Source organism: Protopterus annectens, chromosome 1.part0 (genome assembly GCF_019279795.1).
Source record: "Protopterus annectens isolate FY-2018-M chromosome 1.part0, PAN1.0, whole genome shotgun sequence".
Lineage (NCBI taxonomy): Eukaryota > Metazoa > Chordata > Ceratodontiformes > Protopteridae > Protopterus > Protopterus annectens.
The window spans coordinates 1,295,341,768-1,295,361,106 of record NC_056725.1 but is presented as its reverse complement, the minus strand read 5'-3'; the positions used below and the strand labels follow the sequence as shown (position 1 = coordinate 1,295,361,106).

The window sequence follows — 19,339 nt, the reverse complement described above, 5'->3', positions numbered from 1 at the left end:
ACATCTGCACAGTCTGTGAAGATGTGTACAGTTGAGAGGTATGCCCCCCTCCCCAACACACCTGTGTTCCCATAGAAGTGCAGTAACATTTATGTTTGTAAGGTAATAGCAGCAGACTACACATTCCCAGGGGCTGTCCCAATCAACGTGCTAACTTGCTAACTTGTTCCATTTCCACAATATGTAGGGGTCAATGTGATATGTATGTGCATGGTTAATAGTGTCAGGAAGTCAACACCACTTCCCAGTGGCTGTTGTGATTTAGTGATCTAAGTACAGTACTGTGGTTGGCAAGGTCCATGGTTTGAGACTAGTCATGCCAACTATTTTGCATGTCAGCTACACAAATGGTAGGAGTTGTACACACTGTCCAGAAGTCAATATTTGTTACTGCAGGAAAGCTGGACAATGGAGGGGCAGGGGGCCATACATATCGACAGTACACAGCTCTGAGTAACCTACATAGTGCCTAGTAGAACAGCAGGTTGTAACAATAAGTCTAATGCCAGGATATAAAGGCTGCCACATTACTGTGTCAGTACTGACAACAAGTCAGTGGGCACCATCTATAACCCTGGAATGACAGGGTGTTACAGAATGACCGCACATATGCCTCCTATATCTGTGCTGCTTGTCATAACATTGCATTTGCCTGCCAAACTATTTTCAAACCAATAAAGGTTGATGTAACAACATCATTGACAGACAGTTGAGAAGCAGGTGTCATCCCCATAAGAAGACACAAGCTAATACAAAACCATTCTACCAACTATCTACATTTGGAAGAGCGATACTAAGACCCTGTCCCCATGTCTGGGCCTATGTATGACTGTTATATATGGGCATGTCCAGATTTCTGTCTGTAGGAATTTGACAGCTATGGCCAACATGTAGCCTTATAATAACAGTGCAATGCAAACCATCTGAAGACCACAGCAGATGTATGGGGGACAATGATGGACAACCTGCTAAATAGGTACAGTCAGAGGTGTGAAGTCCATAACCGTGTGTGTAATGTTATGACATCTACCCCACTCACACCATAATTACAAATACATAACAGCAGCAACTGTGGACAAAGCCTGTAACTGGACTACAGAAGGACAAAGAGACACAAATAAGGGGAAGGAGAACCACTAGCCAGACAAACATAGAATGTGTGCACCAGAACAATTTGTGCAGTAACATAGGTTTCCTGCAGTGTATGGAGACAGTAAACAAATGTCTGTCAGTGGTTCACCACATTACCCTATACTGGTCTGCCACTGACATACCAGGACATCACAGTGCTATGTAGAATATACTACACATATTATGGAAAACTCTGCTCAGTCCATTGCACTCTGTACCCACCCCAGGATATGACTTAGTTAATAAGGATAGCACACAGCCAGGAGATCCCTCAGCCAGTATATCACTGAGGTGCTGGACTGTTTACACAGGTTCATCAGCCAATCAGCTGTAGCACATAAAATCCTGGACCAGAGTACAGGTAGCTCTGGAATGGAGTCCCACTGTTACTATTGAAGGTCATACTGGGCATGCTCCTACACTTAGAAAATTACAGTCCATGTCTAAATCCACATCTGACTATAGAACTGTGTTGTCCATATATGTCTTTGCATAAAGGCAGCTATGCACACCTTAACTGTCTCTCTCCACCCCCATTACACAGGATTACCCTCATCTATCTGTATGTGACACATATAACATATATCTGCATCTGTTGAGTGTGATATACATACATATATGCAGGTAACATCTACAACTGTACTCCAACAAAATATCTAAGTCTTGGAACTTATTACCTCAACACATCCACATCCTCATTCTAAACAACACCTCCAAATTCAAGCAGAGCCTTAGGGAACATCTTTCTAGTCACTGGCTCTGTTCTTGCTCCAACCCTGACTAGATTTTGTATATTACTTTGCCTGCTGGGTTTATGGGTCTACCATTATGACATGCCTACTAGTACAATCTATTAGACTGTGTGCATACTCCCACTTAATATTGCTGATAAGTAGCTCATGCCTTACTCTATTCAACATCTGCAGATATACTACACTTATTGTACTTCCAATACTCAGCTAGTTGCTTGTGTTACCGCTGTCTTATTTTTGCTATTTGTTTTTAAGCAATTTTTTTGCATTATTCTTTAGAAGTGTAAAGCTGTTGCTGTTGTATGGAGCTTTTCTCTCTTGGTGTCCACTGAAAATGGGCTTCCAGCCCAGTTGGACACTTACCCGGTAATCAAATGCAAAATAAAATAAATAAAATAAATAAATAAATAAATTATAGATAGGCAAAGACAGAGGGGGAGAGAGATGACAGAGACAGACAGAGGGCCAGAGAGAGAGACAGGCACCCTGAAAGGCATACAGTAATGTACTGCTGCAGCCATTTGCACACCAACTATAACCAGTGGCACATGCAAGTAAAAAGGTGAGCTCCATTGTGTAATAGTAGTGAGGTAGGGATTGTAATCTCACATCACCTGTCTTGTGTGTATGTGTGTGTTTCTGTATTTATTACATTTACAGTAGAATACACACACCCAATAGGCCTATGCCTCTGTAACGGTCATCCATTTTATAGCCCTGATACTAGTGTCCTTCATAACAGTGGCCTACCTGTCAGCAGCTCCTGATGGCATTCGCCCCAAGAGCAGTGTCAGACACTCTGCACACAAATAAGCCTTCGGGTGCATGTCAAAAGTATGTAGCACTATAGCACATACAACTATATAGGTAGGGGTTCTAATCGCAGCACTGGCAACTGTGTGTGTTTGTAGGTTAAACCATTTTGAGGCCTTTTCCACCCAGTAAACCCCCCATTCCCCTACTTTACAAGGCCGGCTGATGTCATTCACCTTAGAAGCACCTTTAGACACTCCTCAATCATATAAGCTCCATGGCACATGTAATAAGTACATAGCACTATAATACATACAGCTAGATAGATAGGGGTTCTAGTCTCAGCTCTGGCAACTGTTTGTAGGTTAAAGCATTTTGAGGCCTTTTCCACCCAGTAAACCCCCCATTGCCCTACTTTACAAGGTCTGCTGATGTCATTCACCTTATCAGCACCTTTGGACACTCTTCAGTCATATAACCTCCGTGGTGTATATGATAAGTATGTAGTACTATAGTACATGCAACTAGATAGGTAGGGGTTCTAATCTCAGCACTAGCAATAGTGTGTGTTTGTAGGTTAAACCATTTTGAGGCCTTTTCCGCCCAGTAAATCACCCATTGTCCTACTTTACAAGGCTTGCTGATGCCATTCACCTTAGAAGCACCTTTGGACACTCTTCAGCTATATAAGCTCTGTGGCACATGCAATAAGTACATAGTACTATAGTACATGTTACTTGATAGGTAGGGGGTCTAATCTCAGCACTGGCAAGTGTGTGTTTGTAGGTTATACCATTTTGAGGTCTGTTCCACCCAGTAAACCTCCCATTGCCCTACTTTACCAGGCCTGCTAATGTCATTCACCTTAGATGCACCTTTTGACACCCTGTTGCTCTATACACCCTGTTGCTCTATAACCTCTGTGGTGCATGTGACAAGGACATAACACTATAGTACAGACAACTAGATAGGTAGGACTTCTAATCTCATTCCTGGCAATTGTGATACTGTGTGTGTGTGTGTGTGTGTGTGTGTGTGTGTGTGTGTGTGTGTATGTATATATATATATATATATATATATATATATATATATATATATATATATACATATATATATATGTGTGTGTGTGTGTGTGTGTGTGTGTGAGAGAGAGAGAGAGAGAGAGAAGTATATCCCCTGTGTGTTGATTATACCATTTTGAGGCCTGTTCCACCCTGTTGACCCCCCCAAATTGCATTACTTTACAGGGCCGTTTCATGCCATCCACCTTAGATTCAGTGTTGGACACTTTCTAGAAGTAAAAGCTCCATGGTGCATACAATAAGTAGGTAGCACTATAATACCTATGACTAGGCAGGAAGGGTTTGAATCTCAATATAGCCAACTGTATATGTGTTTGTGTGTGAAGCGTATCCCCTGTGTGTATTGGTTATACCATTTAAGGCCTGTTGACCCCCTCTACATGGCATTACTTTAAAGGGCCTGTTGATGTCATCCAGCTTAGATACACCATTTGAAACTCTACAGGCCATACCACTCATCTGTACAGATTTTTGCAGAATGTCCAAATGTTTGCAACATATATATGGTCCATGTCTCATAACAATGGGGTTTTCTGTCAAATCATTGGTAAATCAGTGAGAATTGAAGTCACAAATAGTGACAGACATTTCAGATTCAGATGTCATACCCTTCTGAAAATTCATGCTGACGCAAAACATGTTACCCTATCAGTCATCTAGATTTGTAAGAGCAATATGTGAAAACTGTCCCTATTTTTGCAGGTTTATCCCACCATTCCTGAAGGCTTTGTACAGATTAATTGCTGTAAGAGGTTGTGAGGTATGCCCCTGTCATATAATCACTGTAGTGCATGTGATATGTATGTAGCACTATAATACATACAACTAGATAGGTAGGGGTTCTAATCTGACTACTGCCAACTGTGTGAGTGTATGTGTATCTGTAGGCATATCCCCTGTGGCTGTCTTGCCTGTGTGTGATGGTCATACCATTTTGTATGCCTATGCCACCCTGTTAACTCTCCCATTGCCAACCTAGTCAGGGCCCCTACAGCTGTCATCTACCGTAGAAGCACAGTTACACATTTTCTAACACAAAGGCGCTGTGGTGCATGCAATAATCATGTTGGTCTATAGTGTACATAACTAGATAGGTGTTCTAATCTAAAAAGTGGCAACTCTGTGTGCATGTGTGTTTCAATGCATGTCCCCAAGCAGCAGTATGTGTGTATTTGAGATGGCTCTATCATTTTAAGGGCCTGTTAACCACCCCCCAGTAGCAATCCTTACAGCACTTGCAAATGTCACTCACCTGAATAGTAGTGGCAGATACTGCAAAACTATAGAAGCTCTGTGGTGCGTGCATTACATGTATAGCACTATCATATGTAAAACTAGGCAGGTAGAGGTTCTACCCTCAACAAGGGCAGGTCATGAGTGTGTGTGTGTGTGTGTGTGTGTGTGTGTGTGTGTGTGTGTGTGTGTGTGTGTGTGTGTGTGTGTGTGTGTGTGTGTGTATCCTCTTGCAGCAGTGTGACTGTGTTACGGCCACCAGCATACCTCTCAACCCTTCACAGAAAAAACATCTGGTTAAAGCCATACAAAAAAAGTGGGGCAAAGGCCAAACAATGAGCACAATCTTCACATATTGCTGTTAAAAGCATGGAAAGTAGATAGCAGAACAGGTTGTGCATTTGCATGCATTTTCTGAAGGGTATGAGTTGTGACATGGCAATATCTGTCAATTTCTAACATTATTCTTTCATGATTTTCCACCAATTTGCCAGAAAACCACAATGCTATGACAAACAGGAAAAAAAATATGTGGCAAACATCATGACATTCTGCAGAAATATGTAGAGGTGAGAGGTATGGCCACTATCTGTACCACCCTGCAGGTTGCAGTCCATGTTTGGCCAGGTGTGAGCTGTGACAACAACTCAAACAATACAGAGGTCCCCAGACTGTAGGACAACAAACATTTCATAATGTTGTCTACTAGTTGCAGAGAGCAGTTATTGCACATCAGAAGCATCTTAATGTTGTAAGAAATAGTGTATGCTAAGGTAATGTCACACAAAGAAGGTGTCATATTAACAAACCACAGGAAATCCTGTGTGTTGCACTTGCAGGGGGTATGGTATATCCTGCCAACTGTCACATTACTACATGTCCCACAGTCCACATTTGATAAGATGGCAACCACAATCTGTATTGCCTATGTGTATGCAAGATGTAGACATGTGAAGGCCCTGTGAGTAGCTTCTGCCCTCAATGACCTACATGTATCTAGGCAGGAATGTTAACTGCCACCACCCACATATGTAGCCACTGCCTAAGGCTGTGCCAACTGTCAGTAATGTGCTGTCTGTCATTGACCCACAAACTGCTAACACATTACAAAGAGCCATACAGTGGGTATGGAATGGTGCCAAGGTCATGGCCTCAAGCTGAATGCAGACAATAGTAGCAGCATACCATATGGCAAGGACATGGATCCACTGTTTCCCATATCAACAACACAGACTGCAATGACAGATCTGGGTACTCAGGATGATAACAATGTTGCATTCAGGCAACAGGTAGTGGCAGTGGTCAGAAAATACTTGTATTGGATTCACCACATAGGTAAAGGGACTCATCCAGAAAAAAGCTGGACATTGCCTCTGAATAGTCCACAGTCAATAGAATACATTAGCAGCATGTCCAGTCTGCTATATACCTATGCAGACATCTGCAGAAACTGTAAATGCTATGTTAACACCCACAAAGGTTATCCATGGCCCACAACACCTGTTCCATGCAGACAGCCTCAAATCAGTACTGCCCTACTGGTTATTGGTCAGGTTGTCCACAGATGGGCTGTGGAATGCCTAGATGGCAATGTTGTGCTCAGCCCTTCAACAGCTGTCCCATATATGAGAGTACAACTCTATGTGCATTACTGGCATGACAGGCCTGAATCACGTATGACACAGCACAATAACCTGATGGAGAGACAGATTTGTCACCCAGAGGCTGCCCTGTCTCACAAATGCACTCCCCAAACTTGGCAAACACAGTACCATGCAGACCCTCATCACCTTTTTCAAGGTTGAGTGGATGGGGAGAAAAAAACAAACATCTGTCCCATGGGTCCAACCTGTGTCCAGCAATGCCATTGGCAATAGGTGCTGATCGATGATTGTGTTGGGGGTGAAGTAAGAGACATAGGTCCAGTACTCTAGTAACTTTCTCAGTAACTATGAACCTGTGAGGCATACTTTGGCAATGAAAAGGTCTCTGTATTGTCACCCTGCCATCCTGAGCTTCTGTAATGGCAGCAACTCACCAAAACTTACAAACACAGGCACCTGGAACAGAAACAGAATAAGGTCTGTGAGACAACAATCAATCAGCAGTACTAACAGCAATAAAGCATCATGGCACAAAGTTACATACACTTTGATGTGTACACATGACAATTGCCAGCAGACAGCACCTTACACGGTATAACAGTACTACACTACAAACTGCCATTATCCATACTATATTCACCCTGTGCCTCAGACACATATTAGCATGTTCCTGCATCGATGGTATGGATAACAGGGATGTGGCACAAGTATCATCACATGCACAGGGTGTGGTGTGGTGTGGTGTTGCCAAAGACCTAGGTTGTGCCATACAGTTGACATCATGTGTGTGTGTCTGGAGGGGTGCTGGTCAGCTAGACCATGGAGAGGAGCTGTGTGCATCTGTCAGTGAACTGCATGTGAGAGTGATGTGTGTGTGCATGCACACAGTCAAGCAAGTGCTAGCCATATACGAGGGTATGTTGGACAGCCATGGACCATACATGACAGAATGTACAGATCACCATCTCCAGCCACGAACACAGGAACTGGTTCTGACAAGAGTGGCACTGACACACCACCATGCCCAAGGCCAGATGCTGTGCTACTTCCTGACAGTGACTGGTGTCTGCTGGGTCTGTGTCCCTCACAGGACTGCCCAGACCCACATGCCTATAGCCTTCCATGTTGTGGTGTGGACAGATGCCATAGTCGCCACAGTACCCTGTTCGATGCCACCACCCTCTGACTGCCCAATATCTATGGCTGCTGGTGATTGGGTATGTGTGGGCATACTGACCATGTGTGGGGACAGTGGGGTGGAAGTGGGATGTCAACCAATGTGACAGATTCAACCTCAACAACCCCACCTGTGCCTCACAATAGCCGCCATCATCAGAGTCTGATGAGACACTGACATCAGGTTGTGAGGGGGACACACTCCATGCACCATGATCAACTGTGAGGGGAATACAACATGATTATATTAATTCCTGCACTATAATGCTTGCTGATCCATGCAGACATACACAAACACACACACACACACACACACACACACACACACACACACACACACACACACACACACACACACACACACACAGGTGAAGTGCCACATTATACAAACCACACCTTCTGACTGATTTAATGCACAACACACAATCAGACCACAATAGACATATGCTGGACAGGGCCTCAACAAAATGCAGTGCAGCTACATCCAGTTAATGTTGCTAGTTCTATATACCTGTAAGAGATGTGACAAGTCAGAGTATGTGATGGACCTTCACATAACACACAGTGCACCCGTGTACACAATAGTAATTCACCCCTGTATAGCACAGTGGCTTCACCTATACAAATCTATGTGCTAATATGTTACAGCTCCTGCAAATATGCTACTGTGATTACCAGTATGATGCACTACAGTGAACCCCACCACAAGTGAACATGCACATATTGGAATATGGCTACGCTTAACAGTTGTGTGCATGGCAAACTGGCAGCCCTTAACATGCCTATGGTATAAGTGAGCCATAACATGACAGTTCCACACTCACCAGCTACAGGTTGATGTTCCTCAGCCACACCAGAGGTACCTATGGAGCTATGGGGTAGAGGTATTGTCAGCACACACACACATATGGCAATGATACAGGATAATATGTGCATTTATCAGCATGTACAGTACAAGCTGTGATACTACCCAAATTGCTGACATTCACAATATGTCTGTATATGTGTGCATTACAAAACCCCAACCACAAATGCAGAATGATCTGACATATGCATACAGGTACGCAGAGGCTGCCAGTATGAATGCTACAGTATTAACGTGATGACCACTGGAGGCTTACCTAGATGCTCCTCGGCTGTGGAGTCTGTGCAACCCACCACCATGACATATGTACTGATGGTTTCCTGTGAGCTGGTGGCTGATGCCAGGCTTGTCAGGAACTCCTCTATGGCTGAGAGTGGTGGTTGTGTAGCAGGCCACAGTAGCTCCTGTGCCAGCATGGTTCCTGGCCACAACTGCAGCCCTTTGCCATGTATGGTGTATGAGAGCAGTAGCACAGTGTCAGACGTGTTCACAGCTCCTGTCCCGGTGGCCCACATTATTCACTGTTTCTACCAGGTCTGCCCACAGGACAGCTCATTGTTGCTGGTTATGGCTGCTCCTTGACAACAACACCTGGTAATGGAGTCTCAGGACATTGATAATTGCAGCGGATTCAGCTTCTGAGAAGGCTGGACTGCATCGTCTGTACTCATCGACTCATCGACTTCATCCCATCTGAAAGACATGAACAGAGGAACACATCACAGGACTGCATACATAGCTCACCATTATGTACAGACTCTGCACATCCACTTTTGCAAGCACTATCCACTGTTAACCCCCATATCATACCCCTGCAATTTATCAGCACAGTATGTCTGTGGGTATCGGCAACATAGTGTCAATACAGCATGTGTTGTACTCATGATCCTGATGTTTAATGCTACTTACTGCATGTACTATGAGGTGTTGCACTGCATGTAGCTGTTGTACCTATCACTGCTTGTTCATAGGCTGTCTACATGGTCTGCTGTGGTGTCAGCCTCCTACTATAGTAGCAATCACCTGGTCTGTAGACCCACCCCTCAGATCTCCCTAGCCTTCCTTTCTCAGATTCTGGACTGTATGGCTGGACAATGTCCTACAGTATCCCCTGCCAGTGTAGTTGATACTGGTGTCCTGGAACCTGCCTCATGTCCATGGATGGACAGCCCTCTACAGACACCACCAACAAACACACTGTGTGAGAGATGCAATGACTGTAGGAACCTGAAGTCCATGCTCTCTGCCTGTCAAGGCTGCATATCTGTCCCCAAACCGGTTGTCAAGGCAATCAGTACACCTCACACGCCACCCATGCCTACACAACACACACATAAATCTGCAGTGGTCTTTAACATCCGCATCCACAAACAAAGGGGATTTCTGAGGTGAAGCCACACATGAACATCACAACCATATACAGCACAGACCATACATGGCCACACATCTGTGGCTCACATTGACGCAGGTGTGAGCCCATGTCAAACATGTTACACATAGGAGACTCCAGTGGAGACACATTGGTGTGCCTCTGACCTGGCTGGGTATGTGGATGGTCACAGTTACTTTTGTGTCAGTTGACAGACTCCGCCATATTGCATATGTACTGCTGTCTCTCACCAACAGCTACTGTCATGGATCTTTCACTGTACATGTTGGTGTGCCTGACCTGATCTAACATGTATGTCCCTGGACTATATGCAGTGAGACATGAGTGAGCACATTGGTTATGTGTCCCAGGCAGATATGTCCTTAACCTTATGCAGCATTATGCTGTCACCCAGATGACTGCCACAATACAATCAGGGAATGATTGCCTTTAACATGTGCATATTTATCCTGTGATATTCCAGGGGTTCCAGTACCTGTGGGTCTGGGATGATATGATGCATAAACTAAGAAGTTCTGCGAGAGATAGCCTCTTTCTTCACTGGTCTTCATGCGTCTGGCAGTGGTTCCCACCAGACCAACACTGACTCCATTAGTAACATTGGTGAAGTTATCATTACCAACATACAAGAGTCAGTAAAGCACAGCACACACTGAAGGCCATGCTGCTAAACACTACAGATGTACACATGACTTTGCCCTCATTGCAAGCAGTCCTTCCCTGGGAACAGCAGACATCTGTGTACTCTCATACATACCATGGTTCAAAGCTGCAGAGAGCACCCCAGTCTTACATGGTCAACCATCTTATCATACATGCAGAAAGCAAAGTGTAGCCAGTAATGCCATTCATTCCGTATATATGAGACACATACACACCTTCACGTTGTACAGGCAGTAGGATGCACAGAGGACACTGCAGAAACAGTTCACCATTGCCAACACAAACCTATGCAAATCACAGCTAGGTATTGACCACAACATGCGACGAGGAAGCCCATTCCACCTATATGGACCTCATCAACTGTATTAGGAGTCGGGTCTGTACCCTGATCCTGGGTCAATTGAATGACCCTAACATACATTGTAAGACGTACCCATGCCAGCACACAAATGGTCGGGAAGCCATCAACAGTGAATGTACAAACACCTTGGTGCAGCCAGGGGCTACAACCACATGAGGTGAAGGTTTTTTGCAGTTGACATTACACAACATGGGTTACCACTGCAGCATCCCTACAATGTCATCCTCCATGACAAAGCAAACCATCATGCAGTCACGTTTGCAGTCACCATCTCCCACAATACCCATCTAGCTAGGCTCAGCCATACTTACACCTCCTGCATGGAATACATCTTCCTGGGGGTGAGGAGTTACACAACCTCACAGTCCCCAACCACTCATTAAGGACTGGCACCAATATCCACACATACATACAAGTGCTATATGTGCATTTGTATACATACATGTAGTCAGGTATACCTGACTGGCCTACATCATCCTCTGCTAAGATATGCACACCTGTCTGGTAGACATGTTTAATACATACTGTCCATAATAGGGATGACATATCGCTGTCCAAGACAAAGTAGGGGCAGGTGCAATGTCTCCTTAGCGTGTACATGAGAATGGGATTGGTACTGCAAACCTGCACAAAAACACAATGCTTATGTTGTCTATATCCACTACAGACAGTCATCTCCCCTACTGCACATATGTCTGCAACAGCACAGGTAGTGGCTGTTCACTTGTGGTGTGCATGGACACCAGCTATACCAGTGCTGTTGATATAGCATACTGGATGGCTGACAGAGTTGGTGTAGGCTTCACCCACTGTGTTCAACATCAGAATATCTGCACATGCACAGTACCTCCCTGTCTTCTATATGTGGGGAAGAGGTCACCACTGCCATGTGATAGTCATGGTATACATCTGCCATGGGAGCCTACCACATCACCGGATGCATCCTGCCTGACCCCAAGCATAACCTTGCAACACCATAAGGAACCATATTGAAAGGAGGACCGAGTACCGCCTTTGCCCCATTTATTTGATGGACAACCACTGTCACCCCTTTACACTAAAGTGATGTGTCCCTCACTCAGTCACATGATAGACCCAGCAGGCTAACTAGGTTATTCTGCAAGCCAATGGCACAGTTTCAAGTGAACCTCATTCACAAGGACATGTGCACCCTGGCCATACTCCATTATGCACACTTAGGCTTTGTCAAGCAAGGATTCATATCTGCTACACTCAGGTGACCTCTATGACATAGTCACCAAAGCCGTGGATGGGGGGGGTGACAGTGCAAAATGACTACCTTAACCTGGAAAAACTATGTGTTAGTATAACCCATGTGGCCATTATGGATATAACACTCCCATGTATGCATCACACCATATGTTACCATAGGTGTAGCACACCAGTGCACTGACACAACCCACCTATTCCACATAAAGAAATGCACCGCAAGCAGTTGACCAATAAGTAGGTGTGTAATCTGTGGTTTCATGTTTGGGCCTCTGTTATGTGTGACGTACACATCTGAGGTGCATGTAACAGCCATTAGCCTATGTCCGATCATGTCTGCGGATGACTGCATGCTGTGTGCTGTCACTGGATTCTGTTGTGATGTGGACATCTGCTAGGAGGGTCTCACACAGATACATGACTGTTGCCAGACACATGACCTCAGGCTGCATACCAGGACATGCAATGTGAACCCCTATGAGGAGAGTGATGTCCCCACACATTATCAGAGTATGAACATCCTAGCCACGCAATCAGTCATGAGGGTGCTGTGGACACAAGTCTTTGGCAACATGACAGGTCAACATAATGTTGGTTCCATTGTAAAATAAACCTTCTACATGGCCCATGTCTTACATAAGGGTATGTCATCACGGGACATGGAATATAAACATCCCCACATTCCCCCAGTGAGGACTATTAATGTGTATAATTCACTGTTTGGCATTCGCATCACACAGCACATGCAGCAGCTGGGGACATTACAGAGGTTCCCCACCAGGGAATACCAGAGCATTAAACATCTACCACACACCAATAGGCTATAAGGCCAATCCTCTAACTGGTTTCATACATAATCATCATGGGTGACCTCAGTGTGATATGCAAGGCACTCACGCACTCCACATTGCTGGGACTGCTGCATGAGTGCAAGTCATGCTCCACACTCTAACACAAACATACACACACACACACACACACACACACACACACACACACACACACACACACACACACACACACACACACACAAGCTCAACCTGGTGTGTGACCTGAAGTGGGTTTGTTGGCAGCTCAGATGTGTGTCCCATACAATCAGCCTGCAATGGAATGGCACCCTGTCCTCATCAGGCAGGGTAACTATTTACACCTTTGCAGGCGTAGCCTGGATAACTGGATGGTTACTTGCACACACACCCTTGGGATACTACCTGTGTCCCTGCTGGACAGGGGCATCAGGTGCTGCCTTGCATACACATGGGCTAACATCTGGCCTAGGCATATGGCAGCTCAGGGCCCATAGCCTAGTAACCTCATATGGTACAAGGACTACCAGATATGGCCTGAGTGCTGTGACAGACTGTGTTGTTATGTGTCCACACCCATCATTGTCACCGACTGCTGGGTGTCCCCTATGGGCAATATTACTGTACCATGTCATCCAGCCTACATCCGAAAAATAGGTGAGTGGTATTACAAGTGCATGTGGACATTCCAGTAACATCTGTGCTACACAATAACTAAAAGCAGTGCATATGTGGTGTGGGGTGTCCTCCTCATAGCTGCCTGACATCTGCAGTACCCAGATGTTTGAGGAATATGCACATGCGTGCAATAGATGTAGACCCTCTACCAGACAAATGTGTATTTCTGGACACCAGTTGGACAATACGTGATGGCTGTCCCCAGAGTTTGGGGAATGTGTCTGTGACATGACAGACCCCTGGGAACATAGTAATGGTACATGAATATCTGGTAATGTATGCATTCCCTTACACTGTATGCTCAATATGTGCACACTGCTACTGAGCCAGAGCCAGTGCCCCTCCACTGCTAGTGCCTATAACCTGCTGTCCTGCTGCAGGGGGTCACCAGGTATGCTAGCCATAGGTGTCAGGCAATCAGATACAGGTGTCAGTACATAGTGACCTAGTCAAAGTACCTCATGAATGGTCAGGGACACCTGGACAATCTTTGAACTAAGCCTGTATGACATTCACAGACCGAGAGGGGCTCACTGATAGTACATAATGTCATATGCCTGCTGTATCCACCAGTACTTACTGTCAGTATTGTACAACAGACAATAAAAGTAGCAGTCATATGTGAGCTGACCATTGCTGGGGTGATTCAGTGGCCACAGCTGTGATCTATGTCACTGCAGACAAAGCCGTAAGGGATGGCCGTAGGTGTTGGCCAGTAGACTAACAGCAACATGTTAGTCCAGGCAATGTTGTTGAGACCTATTGCAGTGGTAGCATTGTCACCTCACAGCAAGAGGTTCTCCAGTTCAATTCTCAGCTGGGGTGCCTTCTGTGTGGAGTCTGCATGTCCTCCCTGCGTTCATGTGGATTTCCTCCAGGTGCTCTGGTTTCCTCCCACGTTACAAAGACATGCATCTGGCGCATTTCTCCCCAGGCCTCCACTGAAAATTGGATTGTTCCAAGTCAGACTTTCCCGGTTAACAAATGTTAAATAAAACAAAATAAAAAATAAAGTTTGCATTCTTATTTCCCATGACTGCATCCCTCCATCTGCATTCCATTACATGCTTCGTTCACTGACATACCTGGTATAGTGTTGTACTCCTTTGAGAGAAGAAATCCAGTTGTAGTATCCTAGAGAATCACAGTCTGTCTTCATGAATAGTGTCACATCTGTTTACCATAGGCATCAGCTTGCCTTTTGTAGGTAATGTTCACGAACAGATGATTGCCTATGCACCAATCTGTGACTCCAACTTACTAATTGCATCCAGAACAGCTGGGTTGCCTTTCCATTAGCCAATGGCATGGCAACACAGTGCTATAATTAAGGCCTTCATGTAGGCCTTGCCACTTTGCCTGGCTTGTGAGGAGGACATTATTGAGGTGTGGGAGCTACAGCTTTACAGAGAGTAGGTAGAAATACTGTCCACTGTTTGGATTGATGTGTTATGTCAACAGTTTTGCATGCTATGTCTGGCCATTGTTAACAGACTTTCAGATTCTGTAGCAGTGTACTGTTGAACAATGTGTGATGGGGTCAGTAAGGAGACAGGCAGATGTGAGTGTTATACATCCTTTTTATCTGAATGTGCAAGCTACTACAGTTGATCCTGTTCTATCATCCTTGTATGTTTGTAGGGGGAGACTGTGACACATGTCCCTTTCACATGAGCACTTCCCAACCCTTGATGTTTTGATGTATAGGTGTTGTGTGGGTGCTCTGTTGTAGGTGTTTGGGGGGTATGTTAGGTCTGTAGCAGGTAGCTGGACATACTGCTGCATGTGTAGCAGGCTGCAGCTGCTGCATTCTGGCCAGGAGTAAAACTAGGGATTGTGAAGATGTAGTGGGACAGCAAGCTGCCACTGTCAGTGAGGGAGTGGTGTCAGCTGTTGTGTCACAGCATGGCCTGGTTGAGGGTACCCATAACAGTCCAGGTGAAGCATGTGCCTCTGGTACATATGTTACATAATAGTGCCACCCAGAGAGTGGTAGACAACATTTAGAACACATATCCATAATTGTGAAATGTGTTCCACCCTGTAGTCCCTTAAAGTGCTACTGTGGGTGTCAGTGACTGTGGTGGGAGCAACCAGTTTAGCTGGACATTGCATGGCTCAGTTATTCCTATGTTGTATTGACATGCATGTAGTTGTTGTGCCACAAACTGGACTGTGGGCTGGGACTGTGGATGTCCAGATGTGACACATGCTAGGAATGTAACAGATAGATTATATATAATATATTAATATATATTGTATATTAATAATAATATACTGTATATACCATAATAATATATTATCACATTATTTGATAATAATATATATTATATGATATATTACTATTGTTGTTTGTTTTTTCGGCTTTTCCAGTCATGGTGTACTTTATTACAAGATCCTTAATATATATTAATACAATATATATTTATGTATATGTATGTCATTCCTACACACTATTTCTACAATATTCCTTTTTTTTTTGCATCAATAATAGAATGTTATCTGTATTGCACAGTACCTGGAATTACTGACTTATATCAATGTGGGTCTAACAACATAGGTTCATAGGTTTATAGGTTCATACTAGGCTATTGGCCATAGGGCCTGAACAAGCCTAGCCATAACAATTCCCTGGCTATTTCTTCCGACAATATTTACCTCCCTAGAATTTATGGATTTATTACAGTACACTCAGAACACACTATACCTACTGGCAGTAAACAATGTACTCTTTCTTATTTATTGTACTATATATTGCAAGATAGATCTGTAATCACCGCACTGTCTGCGCATCCTTGCCAGGTGCCCTGCGTGGGCCTCTATGTTGTGAGTCCTATCCTCTGCAGGTGTGGGGGAAAAACACACCATTATGCATACCTGTCTATCAGATATTCATACTAGAATTTGATAAATCACCAGTTGCTCTACTTACAAACTTCAGGGGCATTCCGGTCCCAAGCATCTTGGATCCATTGGGTCAAGAGCACCCCCTTTCTCTGATTCAGGTCATCATAATGATGATGCACCTGCTTATCAGTGCAAGGGATTCCATGGCATTGGTGAGCTCACATGCCAGACAGTCCCATACCTCAGACTTGTATTCTGAGCCCTGGTACTGGCCCTGCAGCAGTCTGTCATCATGTTTTTTAACAAGGAACCCAGGCATGAATCTGGACTACAACATGCCCCAGTGCTGCACCCGAAAGCCCGATCCCTCTCCAACACCTGCCATAGTTTCTATATGGGTCAAACTCCAACAGGTTCTGGCTGTATTCCTGCCTGTGCAGCTTAAATAAAGCTATTTTTCTGCTATTGGCTGCCATTGGACCATTTTTAAAAATGTTAAGCAAAGCTCAGCAGTGTGCAAACCCGCTAAGCTGAGTTGAAAAGTCCTTAGTGGTGCACAAATACACTTAGCTTAGCTGAGGACTGCTTAGAATGAGGCTGATTAGCAATGGTCAAACTGGCTAAGCGAAGCTAAGTGTTGCTAAGTATTGCTCAGACAGGTCCTGTTTAAGCATTGCTTAGCTTGGCTTGGCAGTGCTTAGCAAAATTTAGCTAAGGGCAAACAAGAGGTCTACATGATAACATAAATAAATATTGACATTAATTACTCATTATTGATACTTTATTATTATGTGTTTTTCTATTTTACTTTACATGACCCCACCGTATCTAGTTTAATTACATTACCATGGTGTGTGACTGAGCTAAGTGCATGGTCTGTCAGGTGCCAGGATCCACCACATAATGCACGCACTCAGGTCACTCCACAACAAGTACCAATATGACTCTGTCATTGTCCATGTTGGTGTAAATGACCTGAGATGTACCTCCCTGGACTACATGAAAAGAGACATGGAGGAGCTCTCCAATCTTGTAGCCTAGGTAGGTATGACTCTAGCCCTAAGTAGCATCCTGCCATAACCCAGAATGATACCACAGTACAAGGACAAAATGATTGACTTCAACAACTGGCAAAACTTCTGGTGTCACTCTAAGGGGATCCAGCATCTGTCTGGCTGGGATGACATGATCAACAGACCACAATGCTTTGCCAGAGATGGCCTGCACCTGCTGCACTTGGGATTCCAGATACTGGCTAAGGCTCTTGCCACCCCTATAGTGCTTTTTTTAGGCAAGGTACAAATGACAAATTCACCACCGTAACAGGTGCAAGCAAGCATAATCTGAGGTTAATGCTACTCAATGCTAGAAATCTAAACCTCAAAATGCATTCACTCGAGGCACTCCTTAAAATGGAGAACATTGACATCTGTGCAGTGACAGAGACCTGGTTCAAGGCTCCAGGGAGCACCCCGCATCACCAGGCTATAATTCATACGACATCTTTCGGCCACCTAACCCAGACCGAAACACTAACGGCAGAGGTGTGTCCATATTCATTAAGGATATCCACATCTTCAGGCTAGTTGCTCAGCATAACGCATCCAAGATTATCCAAGTGCAACTAACTCTGGGCAAGACCGCAATCCAAATTGTAACTTGCTACAGATCCCCCACCATGCCCCAGGATTCCCACTCCTCATTTCTTGATACACTGGAAAATATTAGAGTACAACCCAACACCCTAATAATGGGTGATTTCAACTACCCCACCATTAAATGTACCAACTATTTTGCTCAACGTTTTCTGGAATTCATAAATTACATTGCCATGGATCAAGTTATCCACAGCCCCACCAGGGGCAGCAACATCCTAGACCTGGTCATTATGAACATGGGTGACCGGTGTTCCACACCAGTGGTCAATTCCTCATTTGTCAGATCTGACCACAAGCTAATCACCCTAGACATCCACATCCCGCCCCCATCCCCCATTAGGGAAACCACCATAAAAAATGTCTCCAAAGCCAACTTCATGCATCTTAAGACAGAAATGGCAAACTTCATGGCACCCATGCAGATGGACTATAGAGGTATAACTGTACAACAGAAGAAAGAAACTGTTGCAAAAAAGAGTAAAATCCCATGAGTGGAGGAATTTCCTGGACAGCCTCAATAAGAAGCTGAGATCTCTCATAAAATCCTCCAAAGCTAGTTATAAAAACAAAATTGCCACTGATTCTAAAGACAACCACAAAGCATTCTATAGCTATGTCAAGAATCTCAATGGCAACACTCAGATCTGCTCTGAGTTACAGCACAATGGCACTAAATACACAGAACCAACTGATATTGCCAAAATCCTGGCAGATAGGTTCAGTGCTAACTTTACCCCACTCTCACCCCCTAAAGGGCCCATCTCTATACCGGAAGTATGTAATCATGGTTGCACAGGTAAAAACCACACTCTCCAAAGCCAAGAACACAGCATCCATGAGACCTGACAATATCCCAGGCTGCGTTCTACACAAACTACAGAATGAACTGGCACCCCACCTAAGCACCATGTTCAGTCATAGCCTCACCTCAGGCTTTGTGCCCACTGAATGGCTCACAATAATGGTTATCCCACTCCACAAAGGGGGAGCCACCATGGACCCCGGGAACTACCGCCCATTAGCCTAATGAGCCTGGTGTGCAGGGTCATGGAACGTATCATCATGGAACTTATAAATACAGACATTGGTAATCTCCAAACTTTGGACCC

At 44.6% G+C, this 19,339-nt stretch overlaps 1 protein-coding gene across 1 annotated transcript in view; it reads right to left on the bottom strand.

Annotated features, from left to right (window-relative positions):
• The window catches only part of LOC122801321 (cytochrome P450 2D4-like), a 719,831-nt gene that overhangs the window by 611,891 nt on the left and 88,601 nt on the right, over positions 1–19,339 (bottom strand). The gene's annotated exons all lie outside the window — the stretch shown is intronic.